Genomic DNA, 22418 nt, shown 5'->3' with positions numbered 1-22418 from the left:
ACTATATGGGTTTCTTTTCTCTCTGACTCAACTATGCACTGTTCAGTCTCTCTGGTTCTCTAACCCTCCGGACAGATCTTTAGAAAGCACTTTTCTGTGACACGGAACAGAAACAGTGCTGCCTGCCTCTCTCTTTTGATTTTTGGATGGCCTATATATATTTTATACCTTTTGGATTTCAGCAAAGTAGCTTTCTGAAGCCATCAGTTTCCTACCAGCTTCCTTCTCTGTATATATAAGACAAAATGGTGCTAGATTGATGGTGTTATTTTCAGTTTCCTGCTGAACTGCTGCCATCATCAGCCATAGGATTTGGGAGATATGATGTTTGTTTGGCTGCTTGTCAACATGATTGGTAAAGTGACTCATGCTTCTTTCTTCTCCCCCTTCCAAACTAGCATCACTGTGTCTGGGCCTTGTTGCAGAAAACAAATATCGCATATGAGGATTTGGCTCATTCATTGTCATTTGGGTTCATTTAAAGGTATTCATTGTCTTTTACCATTTATTAAAAAACGAATCTATGTCTCTACCTCTTGGTGATCAGTCCAGTAAAAGAGATCATAATCTAAAAACAAATTCCATTTTCTCCAGGACTGAATGGCTACTTGAACCTTGCCCTGGAGAAATGGAAATGTGATTTCAGAGCCTTAAGGAAAGCAGGCAAGCCCATTCTTCTGATAGTCAATTGCATAGTTCTGCTTAAGAGGCATTTTTCTGACTTACAGACAGTTGTCAAGTTAAAAAGTTTAAGAAAACAAACAATCAGGCGATCTGCAAAATCCAAAATAGGCAGCAAACCATCAGTCCGAAGATAAAAAGATCCACGTTTATTCACCACATAAAAGCATAAAACACATAAATACTTAAAAGCCTGACATGGCCATGTTTCGCCCTCTCTGGGGCTGTATCAGGGGCTAATAAAAACTGTTAATAAATATATTAAAAACATGTTAGAATAAATCATAATTACAATCCAATTAAATAAATAAATAAGAACATAAGAGTAGCCATACTGGGTCAGACCAATGGTTCATCTAGCCCAGTATCCTGTTTCCAACAGTGGCCAATCCAGATCTCAAATACAGTAAAGTCTTGATTAACCGACCTAAACAGGACTGACCTGTTGTTGGATAAATGAAAAGTCGGATAATATGGAAAACAATGGTAACATTCAAACAATGCAGAAACAAAGGCAATAAACGCAGGGTCCCTGTTCACAACAGTGCAGTTTTGCGGTAAAAGTAGGGTCCTGGGTTCAGAAAACAGAAAGAGAAGCTGCATGACATCACAAGGAGTCTGTCACACATGCCGGATGGTCAGATCAGCGAAGAAGCACTTTGGGTTAAACTGGTAACAGGGAAAAGAAAATGTTTTTACATTGGTGTAATATACAGGTCACCTTCACAGTCAGAAGAAATGGACAGACACCTAATTGAAGACATCCACAAAATAGCTAGGAAAGAGAAAGTATTACTAATAGGCAATTTTAACATGCTGGATGTCGATTGGGCTTCCCTGCTGTATGGTCATCTAGAAGCAAAGAGATCTTGGATTCTCCACAGGTAGAATTGTTTTAGCAGTGGGTAAAGGAACCTCCGCGGGATGGAGTTATCCTAGACCTGGTACTCACAAACGAGGAGAATGTTTCTGATGTTACGGTGGGAGATCATCTGGCATCTAGCGAACACCGAATGGTGTGGTTCAATGTTAAGACAAAGAAGGAGAGGGCTTATTTGAGATTGAAGGTCCTAGATTTCAAAAGAACTAACTTTGCTGGGATGAGGGAATTTCTCAGGAAAGAGTTAGTTGGATGGGAACAGCTGAAGGAAGTAAACAGCAGTGGGCGAAACTGAAAGGAGCTGTTTTAAAGGCGACAAACCTTTATGTTAGAAAATTACATAAAGTAAGAGGAAAAGAAGACTGCTCTAGTTCACGAACATAGTAGCTGATAAAAGGGAGAGAAGGTTAGGCTTCATATGTTACAAGATGAATCAGAAAGAGGAGGACAGGCAAAAATACCAGGAAAAGCTAAGAGAAGCTGGAAAAGCTGTCAGGAATGTGAAGAGGCAAATGGAAGAAAAGATAGCCGATACGGTAAAGTTGGGGAAGAAGCCATTTTTCAGATATATAAGCGACAGGAGGATGTGCCATACTAGCATTGTGAGACTCAAAGTTGAGGGGGGCGGTATATGTAGAAGCTGATAACTGCTTAACAATTATTTCTGTTCTGTGTCACGGATGAAAGGCCAGGGGTAGGACTGCAGAAAACAAATGCAAATGAGATGGATGTATGGAAGACTGGGACTGATTCTCAGAAGACTGTGTTCATGAGGAGCTAGCTAAACTAAAAGTAGACAAAACGATGGGGCCTGATGGAATACATCCGAGGGTGCTCAAGGAACTTGGAGAGGTTTTGGCAGCTCCGCTGTTTGACATCTTCAATACTTCCTTAGAGTCTGGACTGGTCCTGGAGGACTGGAGAAGGATGGATGTGGTCCCTCTGCACAAGAGCGGAAGTAAGCAGGAGGTTGGAAATTATAGACCTGTCAGTCTGACCTCAGTAGTGGGCAAACTTATGGAAACGCTTTTAAAGCAGAGGATTGTGAGGTTTCTCAAATCAAATGGACTGCAGGACACAAGGCAGCATGGCTTCACTAGAGGCAGGTCATGTCAGAGGAATCTTTGACTGGGTGACCAAACAGTTGGACGTGGGAAGCACACTAGATATGGTACACTTGGATTTTAGCAAAGCCTTTGACATGGTTTCACACAGGTGACTGATAAATAAACTGAGTGCCCTTGGTATGGAACCTAAAGTGACTGACTGGGTTAAAACCTGGTTAAATGGAAGGAGACAGAGGGTAGTGGTAAATGGAGCTTGCTTTGAGGAAGGGATGCTAACAGTGGTGTACCGCAGGGGTCGGTCCTCGGACAATATGGGTGACATTGTGGAAGGGGTGTCTGGTAAGGTTTGTCTCTTTGTGGATGATACCAAACTCTGTAATGGGGTGGACACCCCGGAGGGTTTAGATAGCATGAGAAAGGATCTAGCGAAGCTTGAAGAATGGTCCGATAATTGGCAACTAAGATTTAATGCTAAGAAAGGTAAACTTATGCCTTACCTGCTGATAATTTTCTTTCCTTTAGTAGCAGCAGATTAATCCAAGAACTGGTGGGTTGTGTCCATATACTAGTAGGTGGAGATAGAGATTACAAAGCTGAAGGCAGTGATACCAAATGGCCAGCTCCTCCTTCACCTCAGTACATGTCTCATTACCAAGCAGAATCAGACAAGAAACCAGGAAGCCTTCCTCACCAACCATACAAAACAGAAACTTGTCAGTCTGACTTGAGAGAAACCACGACTGTGATGGAGTCCTCTTCAGAGGTTTCTGTTCTCTTTCCTCTTCTCCTTTTTTTTTGTAAACTAAAGACCTGAATAAGGATAGGCAAAACAAGCGTGGCTGACAAAGGGCGGGATCCTGGATTCATCTGCTGCTACTAAAGGAAAGAAAATTATCAGCAGGTAAGGCATAATTTTACCTTCCTTAGCATATGCGGCAGATGAATCCAAGAACTGGTGGGATGTACCAAAGCAATCCCTAAGTAGGGTGGGAAGTCGCCGCTCCCCCTTACCAAAAAATCCACAAATTATCTGCAATTCCACAAGAAAAAAATCAGATCAGACCAGAGGCTGCCGTCCCACAGCAAGAACCAGCAACAAAGACAAAGAGAAGATCTGAATGCTGAAAAACATGCAACATCTGCAAATAACGGAGAGCCCTCTAAACATCCAGAAGAAGAAGCGCCGTGTACTCCGTGTGAAAATCCTCCTCTCTCCCTCCAGAAAGAAAGAGAGGATGAAAAAGAAAAGCCAAACCACAGCCGGAAAAGAAAGAAGGAACCGAAAGCAAGGTCACTCCAGACTCAGCAAATTGCAGAAAAAACAGCTCAGAATGGCTGCACTAAAAATTCAGACACTCTGCACTCTGCTTGTAAGTTCCTAAAGCAAAGCATTCTGTAAAGGAACAAAAGGAGTCCGAAGCAATGCTTGGTAGACAAGGAACCCCAAGCTAGACTCGGAGAATATGAACAAGGTTTGAGAAGAAAGTCGCAGCCGTGGAGGAGCAAAGCACTCTGCAAGAAATGCACCACCTCTGAGTGCAAGACCAGGCCAGGCCCTTCTGCAACCCATCCTGCAGAAAGAACTCAATCGCTGAGGAACAGATGCCCACAATGAAGACTAAGCGTGGGCCGCAACCAGCCTCAAAAAATCCTCAACACCTGAGAATACGCGGTTGCGGTGGACCGTGGACCACATACAAGATCACATCAGAACAGTAACCATAGCGTCCAAAGAAATCTGTTCCTCAGAGTCGACCTCTCAAAGCACCAGGCCGTAAGACCAAAGCGAGAGGGATCATCCACTCAGGAGCGGACCCAGAACGAAGAGCCCGGAGTCAAGCAGATCCAAAACGAAGGCACCACCAGGAGCCTCACTGTATCCACATACCAAGGGCGCCGTGGTTAATCCAGAGCTACCAGAATGACTCAGCCCCAGTGGAGAGCGATTTGAAAAGAACTCGGCCGCAGAGAGGCCAAGGAGGAAACACTATTGAAGAACGTCCTCCGGCCAAGGATGCAATAGAACAACCAGTCCTGCCGAATCACCCTCTCTCTGATGACAGAAGAAAGAAGGCACCTGGGCGTCCAGCCAGGACGCCATCAGATCTACCTATGGAGCTCTCTACCTGAGGCCATGTTTGAGAAGCACTGGTGCGGAATAACCATTTTGCCGAGACCAGAAGATGGCAGAAAAGAGAACTCACCCTAGGAAAAGCCCGCAAAGTGGGCCGCGTAGAAACGGAACATGAGGTCCTCTGCCCATTCCATGAGGGCGACACGCCCTGATGGCCACAGTCTGACTCCGAGTCCCCCACTCTGTCGAAGAAGCAGCCACCGCCTCAACTTCTCTGATGGCAGAAGCACTACCTAGCCCGCAACGTGTCCTGAAGTGCTAGAAGACGAACAGCACCAAAAGCAGGCCAGGCGGGGGAGATGGCACAACCATCGCTTGGCCTGCAATGTGTCTTAAAGGCTAGAAGACAAACAGCACCAAAAGCAGATCCAGGCGGGAGATCAGCTACACCGTCCCCTGTGCCATCCACCACCCCGGAAACGGAAGGAGGAGGCAAAGGGCTTTCCAGTCCAAGAGACTTGCATCTGTGACCACTACCATCCACTGCGGAAGCACCAAGGCATCCCTTCCACAGGGAGGAATTGTGAAGCCACCAGTTCATACGCTGGCATTCCGAGAACAGCCACGGAAGACACTGCTGACACTCCTGGAACACAGGAGACCACCCGTCGAGAAGCAAGAGCTGTAGATGTTATCTATGAGCACCGCAACAGCACTACCTCCAAAGTGTCTGCCACAGCGCCCAAGACATGAATGCATAGCCAGACCCGAGGACTCAGCGCCCTGAGCAGACTGCACACCCAAGTCTGAACCTAGATCCTCCAGTCCTCGGTCAAGAAAAAAATTGTACCAGAGCTGTCTGGAATGGGACAAGGTGGCTCATTTGAAGGGTGACCACCCAGCTCAAGGATTCCAAGAAGACCCAGGAAGATAAACTCTCAGATCTCATCTAGAGTGAGGTGCACTCTGATGCGGTCCTTGTGGAGAATGCCACAAAATTCCCAAACCTAGGAAAAGGTGAATGGAGTCATAGCCATGCCGAGAGGCAAAGCCTGGAACTGAACATGAGGGCTCAGAACGGCCAAACAGAGAAACCGCAGATGATGGGGCCAAAGAGGAAAGAAAAGCAATGCTTCTTAAGGGAGAAGTGCAGGCTAAATTGAAGTATAGCTTGCTGTCCAATATAAAGAAAAAGTGCAATAAAAGCCTTAGAGACACTGCAACAAACAGCTAAAAGTGCCACAGATACAGTGGAAGCTGGAGCTGGAATGCAATACTTTGATCAGAGTCTGACAGCAAAACTAGAAGAGCAGAACTGCTATGGGAAACCACCACTGCAGCCTAGTGTAAACTTTACCAGCTATGGAAAGGAAAGAAAAATATGCCCCATAGAAAAAAAGCTGAGGGCCAGTTTCTAATATGATGCATAAACCAACCTTAAACATGTGACCTTCAGGCTGAAAGCCAACCATCTTCCAGAAAAACAACTATATTGCTGAAGCTATTGCACCTGGAGGAAATGCCCCCATGACAACAGCACTGAGGTTCCATGGTTACCATGGAGACCAGAGCACTAGCCCCAGAAAATAACAATAGGTAACATTTCCCACAGAAAGGTGGAGCCAAAGGCACTAAGCCTAGAAACTCCCACTTGTAATTGTAAAGGAGCAAAAGGTGCAGAAAAAACCAAGAAAACCTACTGCACCTGGTATTCCTTCCCAGGCAGTCTCCCATCCAAGTAGAAACCAGCCAGGCCCAACCCTGCTGAGCTTCCATGATCAGAGATCAGGCACACTCAGGGTGGTGTGCTCATAGGCAATGCCTGTACTGCCAGTATAAAAAGAGTTTCATAAAGGAAGGAGGGAAACTTCCAAGCTGTTCAAGCAACTTATAAATGACCTAGAGATGGGAGTAACTATTGAGGTAATTAAATTTGCTGATGACACAAAGTTATTCAAAGTCGTTAAATCGCAGGAGGATTGTGAAAAATTACAAGCGGACCTTACGAGACTGGGAGACTGGGCCTCTAAATGGCAGGTGACGTTTAATGTGAGCAAGTGCAAAGTGATGCATGTGGGAAAGAGGAACCCGAATTATAGCTATGTCATGCAAGGTTCCACGTTAGGAGTCATAGACCAAGAAAGGGATCTAGGTGTCGTCGTTGATGATACGTTGAAACCTTCTGCTCAGTGTGCTGCTGCGGCTAAGAAAGCAAATAGAATATTAGCTAGAGGCATATTTTCAAAGCACTTTGGGAGGCTAAGTTCCATAGGTTTCTATGGAACTTTGGGAGGCTAAGTGCTTTGAATATGAGCTTGTAGGTATTATTAGGAAAGGAATAGAAAACAAAAATGAGGATGTTATAATGCCTTTGTATCGCTCCATGGTGCGACCGCACCTCGAATATTGTGTTCAATTCTGGTCGCTGCATCTCAAAAAAGATATAGTGGAATTAGAAAAGGTACAGAGAAGGGCGATGAAAATGATAAAGGGGATGGGACGACTTCCCTATAAGGAAAGGCTAATGCGGCTAGGGCTCTTCAGCTTGGAGAAAAGGCGGCTGAGGGGAGATATGATAAAGGTCTATAAAATAATGAGTGGAGTTGAACGGGTAGGTGTGAAGCGCCTGTTCACTGTTTCCAAAAATACTAGGACTAGGGGGCATGCGATGAAGCTACAATGTAGTAAATTTAAAATGAATCGGAGAAACTTTTTCTTCACTCAACGTGTAATTAAATTCTGGAATTCGTTGCCAGAGAATGTGGTAAAGGCGGTTAGCTTAGCGGAGTTTTAAAAAAGTTTGGCCGGCTTCTTAAAGGAAAAGTCCATAGACCGTTATTAAATGGACTTGGGGAAAATCCACTATTTCTGGGATAAGCAGTATAGAATGTTTTGTACTTTTTTGGGATCTTGCCAGGTATTTGTGACCTGGATTGGCCAATGTTGGAAACAGGATGCTGGGCTTGATGGACCTTTGGTCTTTCCTAGTATGGCAATACTTATGTACTTATGACTTATAGACACAAAATGAGAGAAAACCTTGGATAAATCATTCCTAAAAAGTTTTCTCCCCTCTTGCAACAAGCTCTGACTCAGGGAAGAAATTACATCATATAAATGTTATTTTCTCTGTTGAGGATATATAATACTATATTAGAGTACTATATATAGTTCTCACAGATAGGCTGCAGAGAATACCTTCTCCTGCTTTAGACTTAATCCCACCCACCCTACCCCTCTACCCACCCACCCCTAGAGTGACATGTCTTATATAACCTCCCTATCAACCCACTCATTACTTTACCTCACCTCACCCATTTCTATTCTTCTATCACCTTCTCCCACTACTCCAACCAGAGTTACACCTAATCACACTGACCACCCTTCAACATCTTCAGTCCTTCTGTGACTGTTTTGTGCTTGACTGCTTAAATATTTTAAATTTAAATGCTTTACTTTTTGTCTATTAGATTGTAAGCTCTTTGAGCAGGGACTGTCTTTCTTCTGTGTTTGTACAGCGCTGCGTACACTTTGTAGCGCTCTAGAAATGTTAAATAGTAGTAGTAGTAGTAGTATATACCCTTGGGGAGTACTTCAAATTTGCCAATGTTTTCAATTAGTGGATGTGAAATGCCTTTCTAAATGGTTTTGGAAATGTGAAATGAGGTGCTCTCATTATTGTTATCACTATTCCCTGTTTGTAGGCTTGGGTTAGACCTAACCTGGAACATTATAAGCCATTTTGATGCTCAGAAACTGTGTGCTGTATGTCCTGATGATGAGCCATTATCAAAAAGACCAAGCTGATTGCTTAAAAGTTCTGTCCTTTTTTGCTGAAAGAGTTCATGGATATTGTGGTTTCCAACATATAATTTTCTTAAGTGCTGAAGGCAATCCCTTCAAACAATACAATCTGACAAAAATGCCTATTTATTGTAAAATTCTAAAGCAGGTATACATTAGTGTAAAAATGTTATTATAAGCCAGATGACTCAATCAGGGAGGAAACATTAGACAGTTATCTAAGATTCATGCTTTAGCATTATCTCTAAACATTTCAAAATACATCTACACTAGTGGTGCTCAACCTTTTTTCAGTCAGGACACGCCTGATGGATGATATTCATATATGTGACACAGAGTATACGTGACCCTCACAGACCTTTTGTCTGGTATAGTATAGGTGTTTTGATGGGTTAAATGTAAGCATGCTCTGCATCCACAAAAACCCTACCTCCCCCAATAACAGGTATAGATTAGAACTAGGACATTTCTTCATGAATGTCACCTTACAAAAAATATTCTGATTTTCATATCATTTAAGCAATAGCAACATAAATCTTCACTACTAGGCACACTGTAAAATAATACAAAACCTAAATTAAATCCTAACTCAAGATATATTTAGCAAATCTACCATATAACAATAGCACTAATTCCTATAATTCAAACAACAAGATCCCTACCTATGAATAGGCAGCACTACAAATATTACACAGGGCCCTAAAACACCAACACATCTACTACTGGTAAAACAGAACAAGTGGGACTGCTACAGAGTATAACATAGAAACTACATGCAAACAGAACACACCCCAGCCACATGAAAAATACAGATAGACTATTATCAAATACAGAACAAAGGATAAAAAATTAGAAATAGAAATAAAAAGACAAAAATTGAACTTGGACTCCCAAGAAGTTGAACTTGGCATGTACTGCAGCACTGGGGAAATAAAAATAGAAAATCATTTCCTCTTGTAGTGAACAAAATACAAAGACATCTGAGATGCACAATTCCCAAAGCTAGCATATTCCATTTAATAAACTGAAAATAAAACACTTTTTTTCTACATTTGCTGTCAGGGCATTTTATTTTTCCAATCATGTTGGTTCCAGTTTCTCTTTTCTGCTTGTCTTCTGCTAACTCTCTTTCTAGTGGCTGCTGTCCATTTATTCTTCTCTCCCTTTTTGTCTTCTTCCATTCCCTCATGATATCTATCTCAGACAAATTGATCTTTTAGCTGTTTCCTCTCTTTCTTTTCTGTCCACTCAAATTTCACCCTATTTTTCAATGTGGCCTAGGATACACTGCACGGGGTCAGGTGGTATCATTTTGCAAGATGGTAGTGTGGGGTTAGAAGTGAGTGTGCATCACTCTTTATTTATTTATTTAGATTTTGTTCACACCTTTTTCAGTAGTAGCTCAAGGTGAGTTACATTCAGGTACGGTGGATATTTCTCTGTCCCAGGAGGGCTCACAATCTAAGTTTGTACCTGAGGCAATGGAGGGTTAAGTGACTCTGGTTTAAGGTATATGGGCAGGGCAGGAATGGCAGGAGGGTTGGAATCTACCAGACTATTAGGGATTTCTTTTTTTTTTTGGGGGGGGGGCGGGTGTTATAGAAATTGAGGAATTGGCAGCAGGGATCCTCTAAATTACCAGGCTTTTATTTTGGTGTTGGGAGGGATTGGTGGTCAACCTGACTACCAGAGATTTTTTAAGGGGTGTTGAAGGGATAGGGGGATCAGGATGGGAGGTCTTCCAAACTACTGGGGAGTTTTGGGGGGAGTGTTAGGGGGTGGGTATCAGGATGATATCTCCCCTCTCCTGTCTTTCTTCCAAAGTATACATATTGAGATCTGTCTGTCCCCATACGCTTTATGATGAAGAGCATTGACATTTTCGTAGTCGCACTCTGGACTGACTCCATCCTGTTTATATCTTTTTGATGGTGCGGTCTGCAGAATAGTACATAATATTCTAAATGATGTCTCACCAGTCTTATACAGGGGCATCATCACCTCCTTTTTTCTACTGGCCATTCCTCTCCCTATGGACCCAAGCTTCTAGCTTGCACTGTCACCTTTTCTACCTATATGGCCACCTTAGGACCATCACATCCTCTGACCTCTTTCTCTTTCTCTTTCTCTCCCTTCCCAGTTCAGGTTCAGCTTCCTTCTCCCAAGATGTTCTCTTTCTGGTTGATATTCTGCCCAGGGCCAGGGTAGGCAATGTTTTTTTTTTAAACCCTGGCTGCTGCAGGTAAAATTAGCTCTGGATATTCAGTGCCAAGCAATGTCCGGGCACCGTCGAGGGTTATTTGCAGTTGTGCTGATTGCCAGAGCTTATGTGGGTCCTGGCCAATATTCAGCCAGGGCCTACACAAGACAGTTATGCGGGTCCCGGCGGAATATTGTCTGGGACCCACATAATATAGAGCCTTAGACGCTCTCATCCTCCCAACCCCCCCCCCCCCCCCCACCTCCTCCAATGAGACAAGACTCCTTCCTAGCACCCCCGAGGTCCATTTTTTTTCAGTTGGCTTTTAATATTAATATGTTTATTCCACACTTCATATACGGTTTACATATATACTGCGGATAATGATGGCTCTATGTTTGGTTCTTCTGTGATTGAGATTAGGCTTTCCTATATATTATATGGTGTTCCTTTTTTATGTATTTGTTTACATTGTAAGCTGCCTTGATCTGATAAAACATCAACATACCTCCTAACCCCCCTCCTCAGGATAGGGCCCCCTCCCAGGGAGTTCAATGGGACATTGGGGGAGGAGTGAACCTCACGTGCTCCTGCCGTTAGCAACTGCCTGAACAAGTGGCATCCACAACAAAGAAAATGTTCCACTCTATCTGGAAACTCAAACGCTTGAAACAATTCTTCCCGAGGGAAACATTTCACAACTTGATACAATCAATGATGCTAAGCCACGTAGACTATTGCAATGGAATTTATGCAGGATGCAAAGAATAAACCTTAAAGAAACTCCAGACCGCTCAAAACAAGGCAGCTAGGCTTATATTTGGAAAAACGCGATTTGAAAGCGCAAAACCCCTCTGCGAAAAATTGCATTGGCTCTTAATCAAAGAACGCATTGCCTTCAAAATCTGTACCCTGGTCCACAAAATTATCTATGGTGAAGCCCTGGGATACAGGTCACTTCACTGGCTTCCAATCAGATACCGCATTCAATTCAAGCTTCTCCTTCTTACCTACAAATGCACTCAGTCTGCTGTCCCTCACTACCTTTCTACCCTCATCTCCCCTTACGTTCCCACCCGAAACCTCCGTTCACAGGACAAATCCCTCTCAGTACTCTTCTCCACAACCGCCAACTCCAGGCTCCGCTCATTCTGCCTCGCCTCACCCCATGCTTGGAACAACCTTCCTGAGCCCTTACGCCAAGCCCCCTCCCTGCCCATCTTCAAGTCTTTGCTTAAAGCCCACCTCTTCAATGCTGCGTTCGGCACCTAACTCTTACCGTTCAGTAATCCAGACTGCCCCAATTTGACTGCCCCTTTCGGATTGACTGTTCACTTGTCTTTTAGATTGTAAGCTCCTTGAGCAGGGACTGTCCCTCTATGTTAAATTGTACAGCGCTGCGTAACCCTAGTAGCGCTTTAGAAATGTTAAGTAGTAGTAGTAGTACATGACAGACTTGATCAACCTACCAATTAGAAACACATCAGAATCAACACGATCACATCTAAATCTGCACTACCCAAGCTGTAAAGGACTTAAATACAAATCAACTTACGCTTCCAGCTTTTCCTATATAAGCACACAACTGTGGAACGCATTACCAAAAGCCTTGAAAATGACGCACGACCACCTAAACTTCCGGAAATCACTAAAAACCAACTTTTAAAAAAGGCATACCTCATCGATCCAACTTAGATGCCTAATCCCTGCAACACAACAAAACTAAAGTACGTAATGGACAAAACTCAACTCTTCCGTTGTACATTTCCCTAATGTGGCTATGCCACTTGAACTTTATCTTACCACTACATCAGTTTGTATTTGTTCTCACCGGAGTCTGCAAACGCCTTTCCGGTACTATGTAAGCCGTATTGAGCCTACAAATAGGTGGGAAAATGTGGGATACAAATGTAAGAAATAAATAAATAAATGGCTGCTGTGACCTCTAGCAGCAGCCTTATGGAGCATTAATTGTACGGCAAAGTTGCTGCAAGAGGCCAAGGCAGTCATTTTGTACAGGCAGGTCCCCTAGGAGTTGTCTTTGGCTCCCAGGCCTTGCATTGAAGAATACTGCAATACACATTAATACATCTTAGTAGACAGCAAAGAGGTCAACTGGAGGTAGAAAGTATAGACAGATAAGTTAGCGTAAACAGGAGTTTGTTTAGCTAGGGCACATGTGGTAAGCAAGTCATACTGTACTATGGGGCCCTTTTACAAAGGTGCTTAAGGACCTACGCACGTCCAGCGCATGCCAAATCAGCATTACCACCTGGCTACTGTGTGCCCCAGGCAGTAATTCTGAATTTGGCACACGCTGAAAAGATGCTGTAGAAAATATTTTATATTTTCTACCGCATTGCTTTTACCTGGCGGTAGACGGCAATGTGTGTGCGCTGCATGCCTACTGCCCGGGTAGCGCGTGAGACCTTATCGCTAAGTCAATGTGTCTCGGGCTGAAAATGGATGTGTGTGCTGGTTTTTCTTTTGCCGCACACCCATTTTCCGGCCCCTTAAAAAGGCCCTTTTTCCAGGAAGTGGCAAAAATTGGTCCAGTGCACGCACAAACGTTGCGCTCACACTGCCACAGGCCACTTTTTGTCGCGGCTCAGTAAAAGGGCCCCTATGTGCAGCCAATGTTAGTCCTTGTGTATGTGACTAGCTACTTTAACCAGTTCAGTCAACCCTAGATATAGATAGCTAAAGATAAACAGATAAAAATATGCACTTACCTTTAACTGGCTAAATTCAGCAGCACCGAGTGAATGGCAACCCTCTTATAAATTGGAAAAGCTAGTATTCAATCATTATTCATCTAGCAAAGCTCTGGCCTCAGAGATGAATCAAGCCCATGAAGATTTAAAAGAAGAGACAGAACCCAATCCTCTCACTTACTTTTTTATATGGAAATTTGTAAGCCAGATCATTTTAAGGTTGAATTATCACATACCATTGCACTGATGGCAGAGGACAGCTGAAATGCCTCTATAGTGTATATGCTCTGGGCCACTTAATCCTTAACAGACAGCTTTTTTCATGCATTTTATCTCCTAATTCTGTACATCCATGTATTTTTCTGCATGATTAGAGTGCTCCTAGAAGCTGGTTAAAATTTATCTCAGCTGGACAATGGGTTTGATCACCTAAGGGAACCAACATTCATTTCAATAGGGAGAGAGACCCGTGACTCAACTTTAACCTTAGCATGGAGGTTGGGATATGAAGAGCTTCGGTCAGCGGTCAGAGTTTATCCAGCACTTAGTGATACATCAGAATGAAATGTTCAAGGTTACTCATAGTAGGTTTGGGAGGAAGCTTTAGTTACAAATAATAGGCATTTGCCTTGGAATGTTAGCCAGTGTGCCAGATGGAAGTTATAACTGAGTGTGACGCTTTCTACATACTAGGTAATTTGATTGCATTGGTTTTCTTTACTGTATCACATACGCAATTTCCACAGTAAAAGCCTTAGAAACAAACAAAAAACATCATAATCACTATTATGCAACTTATAGTGTATCTGTGCCCGCTTTCCTGGTAACAGCCATACAGCATCTTTCTTCCCTTGCAATGGCAATTTATTTATTTTATTATTTATTTGTTGCATTTGTATCCCACATTTTCCCACCAATTTGCAGGCTCAATGTGGCTTACATTATGCCATAATGGCGATCACCATTTCCAGATAGAGAATTACAAGTGGTATTGCATTAGAAGCTTAAATGGTAAAGTAGAATACAAAGTGGTATTGCATTGAAGTTCTTGAATGATAGAGTGAATTATAAAATAAGTTAGATAATCAACTATAGAAAGTTCATTTCTGGCATGAGAAATAAAGTGGTAGTGCATATTGCGTAATTTTCATTAGTAGCAACGAAGGTTATCAGTCTAGTGTAAAGAGTTCGGATTTGTCTAATTCATGTAAAGTCTAGTTGTCTAGTATTTAGGATGGATCATTGTGGTATGCCTTCTTGAACAGTTGGTTTTCAGTAGTTTACAGAAGATTGTTAGGTCGTGCATTGTTTTTATGGCCTTTGGTAGTGCGTTCCATAGTTGCGCGCTTATGTAGGAGAAGCTGGATGTATATGTGGATTTATATTTAAGTCATTCTGTGGTAAATACATTTCCATCTTTTTATTTGATGTCTTCTTCCAAGTTGCCATTCAATAAAAATAAACAGTGACCTCTCATCAGATGAAGCTCTGTTTTGCTTCCAGATTTAGTGGGCAACTCTCCAAAAGTGTCTCTTTTGGGACTGGTTTCTGATCCTACTGGGATTTCCACTGGTGGTAACTTACATGGCCATGATAAAAAAAACAACAACAGACTTTTGAATTTTGCAGGCATAGCCACAAATAACTATGTCTGTTTTACACTTGGCGTTCATTCTTTAAATATAAATACATAAAATAAATTAAGAAGGACCTTTTCCTTTGATGTATGCAAGATTTTTAATAGCTGAATTGTATCAAAAATGTGGAACTCAGACTGGCTGTGTCCCACCCCCACCCCATTCTGTTGATGGTTGTTTTGTTAACGATTGCCACATCTAACAACTCCCAGTGTAATGTGTGTTTGTGTCATGTCTCCATTTTCTTAGTGTAAATACTATAACATGCTGGAAGCAAGAGGTCAGCTTTTCCAAACAGTGCTGCAGATAAGGACCATCTGCATATCTCATGGAGTTTCCAGTTGTGCTCTCCAGGGGAATCCTTTGTCCCTGTGGTTGCCTGCGGGTTACATTAGCATATGTAAGTTTACATGTATTTATTTTTTGAATGTCCTCCCAACTGGTGTAGCCAGGCAGACTGAGAGCCAAGTTTGTAGGATGATCCCATGAGGTCCTGTAAACCTTGCAAGATTGGATAGGGAAAGTGAGCATCTGGTAGTGGGTAGAAGATAATTTTCACCTTATGCAGCTTTTTTTTTTTTTCAATAAGGACCTTATTCTTGAAGATTATCCTTCCTTTATAGAACTATTCTATTTAGTTATTTATCCGCCTAGGTGGGTTACAATAAAACATACACAATCTAAAAACATCAGTTAAAAAACCCACAAAACTTGAACACAACAAAACTATTTCATTTTGTTTATTGAATTAGACCTATGAATCATCTAAACGAAATATGCTCCACTCAGTGGACAACTTTGTAAGATTTTACATCAGTTAGTTTGTACAAAAAGTCAAACAGATACATCAAGAAGGTGGGGGGGGGGGGGGGGGGGGGGGGGGTGGAGGGAAGTTATCAAGGTGTGGAAAAAGGAGAGCTTTTACCACACCTTGATTTACCTCAGGAATCACCAACCTGCAGTATCTCTGTACCACAGGTTGGTGACTTCTGTGGTAAAGGACAAACTGCTTGTGGGCCACCTCACAAATAGCACTAGTCCATTGGCCTGGGAGCAAAAGGCTGCCCCCCTCTCCAAGTTAAGAAGATGCCCTTCCACCCCCTCATCCCCTCTGTGGCTGCCTTCACCTTTACCTGCAAAAATCCCTGGGGTCCTAGGAGGGAGGTAGGCAGGAGCAATCCCCAGTAACTCCTGCCTGCTGGTGCTGAGATCCAAAATGGAGCTGGCAACTCTTAGCAGTAGTTTCACGGTACTAACGCTAGGGGTAATTTGAATTTGCATACTTTGCATCTCATTACTATGTTTTCCACATTGACTTAAGTAGTGCTGCATTAGGGAAGGCAACCTGAGTTAGTGCCCTTTAAGTTGCATTAAGGGCCAAATAATGCAGGTTATTTCCATAACACAGCTTGATAATATCCTAAGGAGCATAGTTATCAACTTGGTCTACCTTTAAGATGTATGTTACCCCCAACTCATGCTATTTTAGCACAAGACCTATTTTATACAATGAGACCTAGTTACTAATAACTGGGGTTAACATCTTTTCTATGTGGATAACTTTCTCCCCTAACAACAAGCTGGAAAATTCACACTTACAATGTGACTTAAGGACATATTTCCTGTAGATGGACTCAAGGTATTTGCAGTGAAGTTTGTCTCTAGGGTGTGTATATATGAGGTTTGTATGTATGTCAATATTAAAGATGCAGTAGTGTGTTTGTGAGAATATGTCTGACAGTGGTGTATCTGTGGGGGATGCCATAGATGCACATAAGAACACTTGGGTGTGTATGAGATAGACATTGGGAAATGGGTCTTGATATATGTGGTATATACAGGTACTTACTTGTACCTGGGGCAATAGAGGGTTAAGTGACTTGCCCAGAGTCACAAGGAGCTATATTGGGAATCGAACCCAGCTCCCCAGGATCAAAGTCTGCTGCTCTAACCACTAGGCTACTCCTCCACTCCACTGCTTCTCCCTGGGATCAGTAGCATGAGCCTTGCTACTATTTGGTATTCTGTCAGGTACTTGTAACCTGAATTGACCACTGCTGGAAGCAAGATACTGGGCTAGATGGATCATTGGTCTGACCCAATATATTCTCTTCCTCTTCTCTCTCCCTTTCCTTTTCTCCTCCTTCCTCTCCTTTACTCTTCTTCCACCTCATATTCTCTCACTTGGCATGTGCCTCTGTTGGTTGCTTCTTCAACCAGCAAAGTCTGTGCTCCAGGAAGGGATCAAGGGCTTCTCCCTGGGTTCCTTCTGGACAAAACTGGGAAGAAGACGGTAGTGGCTTCAGGTACTGATGTCATTGGGCAGTTGCGTCATTGAGTTGTGAGGTCTTACCTCTCAAACTCTGTTGCTTTAGTTTGTGCTTAGATGCTGCATCTTTGGATGGTTGGGTTTTGCCTTTCTTGACCCCGAGGCCTTTTGGTATGTATATGTTGGACAAGCAGATGTAGACAGATCAAGCCTCGTACTTCATGTGAAACATGGATAGAAAAGTACTGATGGAACTGCTGAAAAACAAAAACAAAGGTGCAAAAGTTCATGCAACAAAAAAAACAGATAAATAAGAATCCATAAAATGCAACCCAAGGCCACCAGTTAAAAAGTTGTGAACAAAACCTAGAAGACCAATAGCAGCATATTGTCAGGTCCACCGGGCTTCCAAGAAGCAGAGAGAGATCAGCCAACACCTAATTATGTAAAAGCACATTTAAATAGTTCTATTTCTTCCAAATTTCTGAGCTTTAAGTTATCTTTCGCCAACTTAATATACTTACACAAGGCAGTCCAGATAGTGGGTGCAGCACAGGAAGATATGTGGTAATCTTCTAATTGTTCCTACTGATGGGCTACATCACTATCCACTGGGCCCAATGTTTCCTCCCAGTTAACCACTGCTTTCATTCAGCTCAGCAGAAGCAGAGCCATGGAGGAGGAAGGCAACAGAAGAAACAGTATGGTATGGGATAGGGGGAGCATGGTGTGAAAAACTGGAGGGGGTGGCTCGGTGGCACATATTTTGCACTGCCATTTAGAAGCCCTGGGCTTGGCTTTTGCTTTTGAGGCCGATAGAGTTACATTAGCTGCTGAAAGGAGAGAGTCTCAGCCATACTCAATGGCAGTATCTAGTGACAAGATATAGGGATTAGGTTGGCTAGGTTCTTACGGGAACTGTAGTTTGTGAAAGGAGTGATAGGGTAATGGCTGGCCTGAATTTAGAGTGAGATATATATACAATTAGAGGAAAAGTCTAGGTAGTTGTGAATGAAGGCTCATGGGACCATAGTCCACTAGAGGCTGGTTCCAACTAAGCTGAAAATGCAAATGGAGGATATTGCTGGGCACAAAAACACAATAAAACTGAAGAACGGTCAACTGAGAAGAGGAAGGAAGTAATGGAAGGAGAGACTATGAGGAATAAAATGATAGGTGAGGTGGAGAGACAAGTTATAATGAAAAGGGATAATAAAGAGGATATGAAGAAAGAAAAAAATGTAGGGTAAGAAAAGGAATGACGGGGGAATGAAAAGAATGTAACAGAACAAATATAGGGGCAAGTAGTACAGTAAATGGGACTGCAAATAAATCAATCTCTGCAAACATTACAAACTGGAATATATTCCTAAATATATTATGAAGTTCCTCCCCTTTCAAACTGTATATCCAATTCTCGGTCCCTTCCAAACCTGTCTGATCCTTCTCCAATTCTGTAAAACTCCCTTCACTCGTTTCATGCTCCATTCTGATTTTCTTCCACATTTCTTTCTTTTCCCTCTCTGCTTTTAACTTGTTTATAACTATCTATCCTTTTCTCCCTTTGTCTGCCTCTTTTCTGGTTTCTATCCCTTCTCTTCCATCTCAGCCTCGTCTGCTCTTGTGTACCCTGTCTACTCATCTTCCCAGCTCAGGCCAGGGATGGGAATCCCCATCTTCACTGTCTCCTTTTGGGAGCTGGCAAAACAAAGCAGAACTTATTCAAATTCTTACATCTTCTTCCCACAGCTCTTAGTTTTCTTATCAGACTGGCCACAGCTTCAAACCAACTAATTCTATTCTTGAATGGCCCATGTTTTCTGGAGGAAGGGGAAAAGATAAATTATAAAGGTATTAAAAAAAAAAGAACTATAAATGCAACAAAATGTCTTTTTGAACTATAAGGACATGATCATGACTGAAAGGGTGCAGGAGGTGATGGGAGATAGAAGAAGCCTGGTAGAAGACCTTTCCAAGAGAAAATTAGATTTGCTGGTCTGTGCTTAGTGGCTGTAATAACACATTAGCTAATTTAGTACTGGAGAGCATGGTAGAGGGCAAAAGAGAGGAAAGCAGAGAAAAGTCTTCCGTGATGACATAAAAAATGGTGACAACCTGGGAGCATAGGCCAAACGATGAGAAACATTAAGAATGGAGACAACTGGCACACCATGATTGTCATAGGAACATAAGTGCTGCCACACTGGGACAGACCGAAGGTCCATCAAGACCAGTATCATGTTTCCAACAGTGGCCAATCCAGGTTACATTACCTGGTAAGATCCCAAAACAGTAAAATAGATTTTATGATGCTTATCCTAGAAATAAGCAGTGGATTTTCCCCAAGTCCATCTGAATTATGGCTTATGGACTTTTCTTTTAAGAAGTTATCCAAACCTTTTTTAAACCCTGCTAATCTAACTGCTTTTACCACATTCTCTGGCAATGAATTCCAGAGTTTAATTACACATTGAGTGAAGAAATATTTTCTCTGATTTGTTTTAAATTTACTACTTAACAGCTTCATTGCGTGCTCCCTAGTCCTAGTATTTTTGGAAAGAGTAAACAAGTGATTCACACCCACCCATTCCATTCCACTAATTTTATAGACCTCTATCATATCTCCCATCAGCTGTCTCTTCTCCAAGCGGAAGAACCCTAGCCGCTTTAGCCTTTCCTCATAGAGAAGTTGACCCATATCCTTTATCATTTTTGTCGCTCTTCTCTGAACCTTTTCTAATTCCACTATAACTTTTTAAAGATGTGGTGACCTTTGCATTGAAGATAGAGCTTGATAGTTTAAGAAACTTGATATACCAACTTTCGTATCCATCAAAGTGGTTTACAGTAAAATAAATTAAGTTAGAACTGCCAATAATAATAGAAAAGGCACATTCAAAGAGACATCCCAGCCCCCCATAAAAAATAAAAATAATCCTCCAGATTCTATACATGGCGCCTGAAATTCCACGTGGAAACCAAAGCATATTCTATAACAATATGCATAAATTAGTTAACTAGCTAATCAGCACTGTTAATTGGATGTTAACAAGCAATTATCAGCACTAATTGGCATTGTGATTTAAGTGGACAACTCGCTAAGTGACATCAGAAGAAGGCGGGACACTGAGCGAACGAATGGAAGGCTAGAGACGTCGGGACTGGGAGCGCCGCCTCCTTCACTGATGCTGCGCTGCCGGAGGAAGGTAAATTTAAAAGAAAAAAAAAAAGGAAAGGGATCTTGGGGGGGAGAAGAGGGCGGGCAGTTCCTACATGGGAGCGGGAGGGGCAAGGTAAGCACGCAGCGGCAGCGCCCCCCAGAGGATGGCGCCCCCTGCGGTGCTTACCCCTCTATTAGATTGTAAGCTCTTTGAGCAGGGACTGTCTTTCTTCTATGTTTGTGCAGCGCTGCGTACGCCTTGTAATGCTATAGAAATGCTAAATAGTAGTAGTAGTAGTAGTTACCGCATCGGCACGGCCCTGTGGGTAGGAAATGACTGCCTTAAATCCAGACACAACAAAGCAGTGCTCCTACTTCACTTGTACAGTGGCCATTTGCCCTGTGTTTGGTGCTTCTTCATTAGGGTGATGTGCCATGGCATGCTCTGCTATTTAGTTACATATTTTCTTCCTTGTCACCATTGTGATTTGATTTGATTGTGATGTGGGTATTTTTCCTTTAGGGACATCTGTACAGTGAAATCAATAAAATGGATGTAGCTGACTTCATGAAGATTTTTATGGACAGCCCTTGCTGTGGTAGCACTCCAGCTACTATCATCAATCAGCCATGCTTTGTTTTTTTCTTTTCATGTTAGTGTGCCTTCATGAACCACAAATCTGACTTGACTGGCTTCACTGAAGTCTAGCTTACAGGATTGCAGCCTGCCCTGGTGTCTTTTATTCGGTTTTAGAACAGTAAAATTATGGCAAAGTCTCTCTGACTCTGTGGTTAGAAGACTCATCCGGTAAATGCTAGGAGAAGGCCACCCTCGAATTCCAAACAAGAACACTGTCGCTTGGTTTATGAATTCAATATGCCCCAAACTTCACCATCCAGAAATATATTGCTCCTCATTTCGTACATGAAAACACAGAGTGGTCTCTCTAATAACTAGCAGCTGAATAACATGAAGATGAATACATGAAAGAAAAATGAAACCATGCGTTAAAGAGTCAAGGCAGACTCAAGGAAGTTCAAGAGACTGGGGCCATGTTTTTAATGGGAGTCTTCTTTTCCAGCCCCATGTCTGTGCAAAGCTCTTTTGAAAACAGCCCCTGTTATCTCTTCTTTTCTCATTATCACAGTAATGAAAATATGAATAAAAGAAAGTTACCACCTCATCATCTTTTGGATGCACATGATAGGCAGGGTCTCTCTTTAAAGCAACAGTTTAATATTTTTCTTAACACTAATTCAATTCAGTTGCCAATTAAAACCAAACATCATTAATGGACCCCCTCACCCCTTTTGGTTCTTGTTTTTATTTGATTCTAGAAGTGTTTACATTTCTGAAAACTCTTTCATTTGATACCTACCGTTCTATGAGTAATAAGGCTGCTTCTTTGAGCCTCATTGGAACTGATGCTAGGGGTGTGCATATCCAACAACAAAAAAGATTTGATTCTTGCTCATTAAAAAAAAAAGTCATAAACTTTGGGCATTTTTTTCATGTTCATTTGACCTCTTTGTTGCATGCAAAGTGGGAAAATAATTGTGCATGCATTATTCATAGATTATATGATGATGTGGAGAAATCAACTGCATTGTTTACTTTGTTGAAAAGAATGTGCATACAGAAAAAGGGAAGCAGAAAATTGACAAATTCATATGCATATAGATTCCATAGCTAGATTCTTTGTAGATGGGACTACAAAGTACACTTTAATGCTTTGGGTACGTACACTGTTATTTGGGGGGAGGATAGTTTGATATATTGCATATACTTTTTCTGGATTATTAGGCCTATTGAAGATATGATTCTGTTAGTGTGGCAGTTCCTCTTAGAGAGGGAGGGAAGGGGAAGAGGGGGAATGGTTGGGGGAGAGCTTAATTAAAACACAGACCTTCTTTATATACAATTCATTTTAG

The 22418-nt window shown here is 42.3% G+C and overlaps 1 long non-coding RNA gene across 1 annotated transcript; it reads left to right on the top strand.

Moving 5' to 3' along the window:
* The first annotated feature begins 413 nt into the window (after window positions 1-413).
* On the top strand, window positions 414-21951 carry LOC115462581. The gene is made up of 3 exons (XR_003940894.1): window positions 414-484; window positions 15307-15457; window positions 21010-21951. It is a non-coding gene; the product is annotated as an uncharacterized LOC115462581 (long non-coding RNA).
* Window positions 21952-22418: the final 467 nt, after the last annotated feature.

This window comes from Microcaecilia unicolor, chromosome 2, assembly GCF_901765095.1.
Source record: "Microcaecilia unicolor chromosome 2, aMicUni1.1, whole genome shotgun sequence".
NCBI classification, from domain to species: Eukaryota; Metazoa; Chordata; class Amphibia; order Gymnophiona; family Siphonopidae; genus Microcaecilia; species Microcaecilia unicolor.
This window is presented reverse-complemented; position numbering and strand designations above follow the sequence as displayed.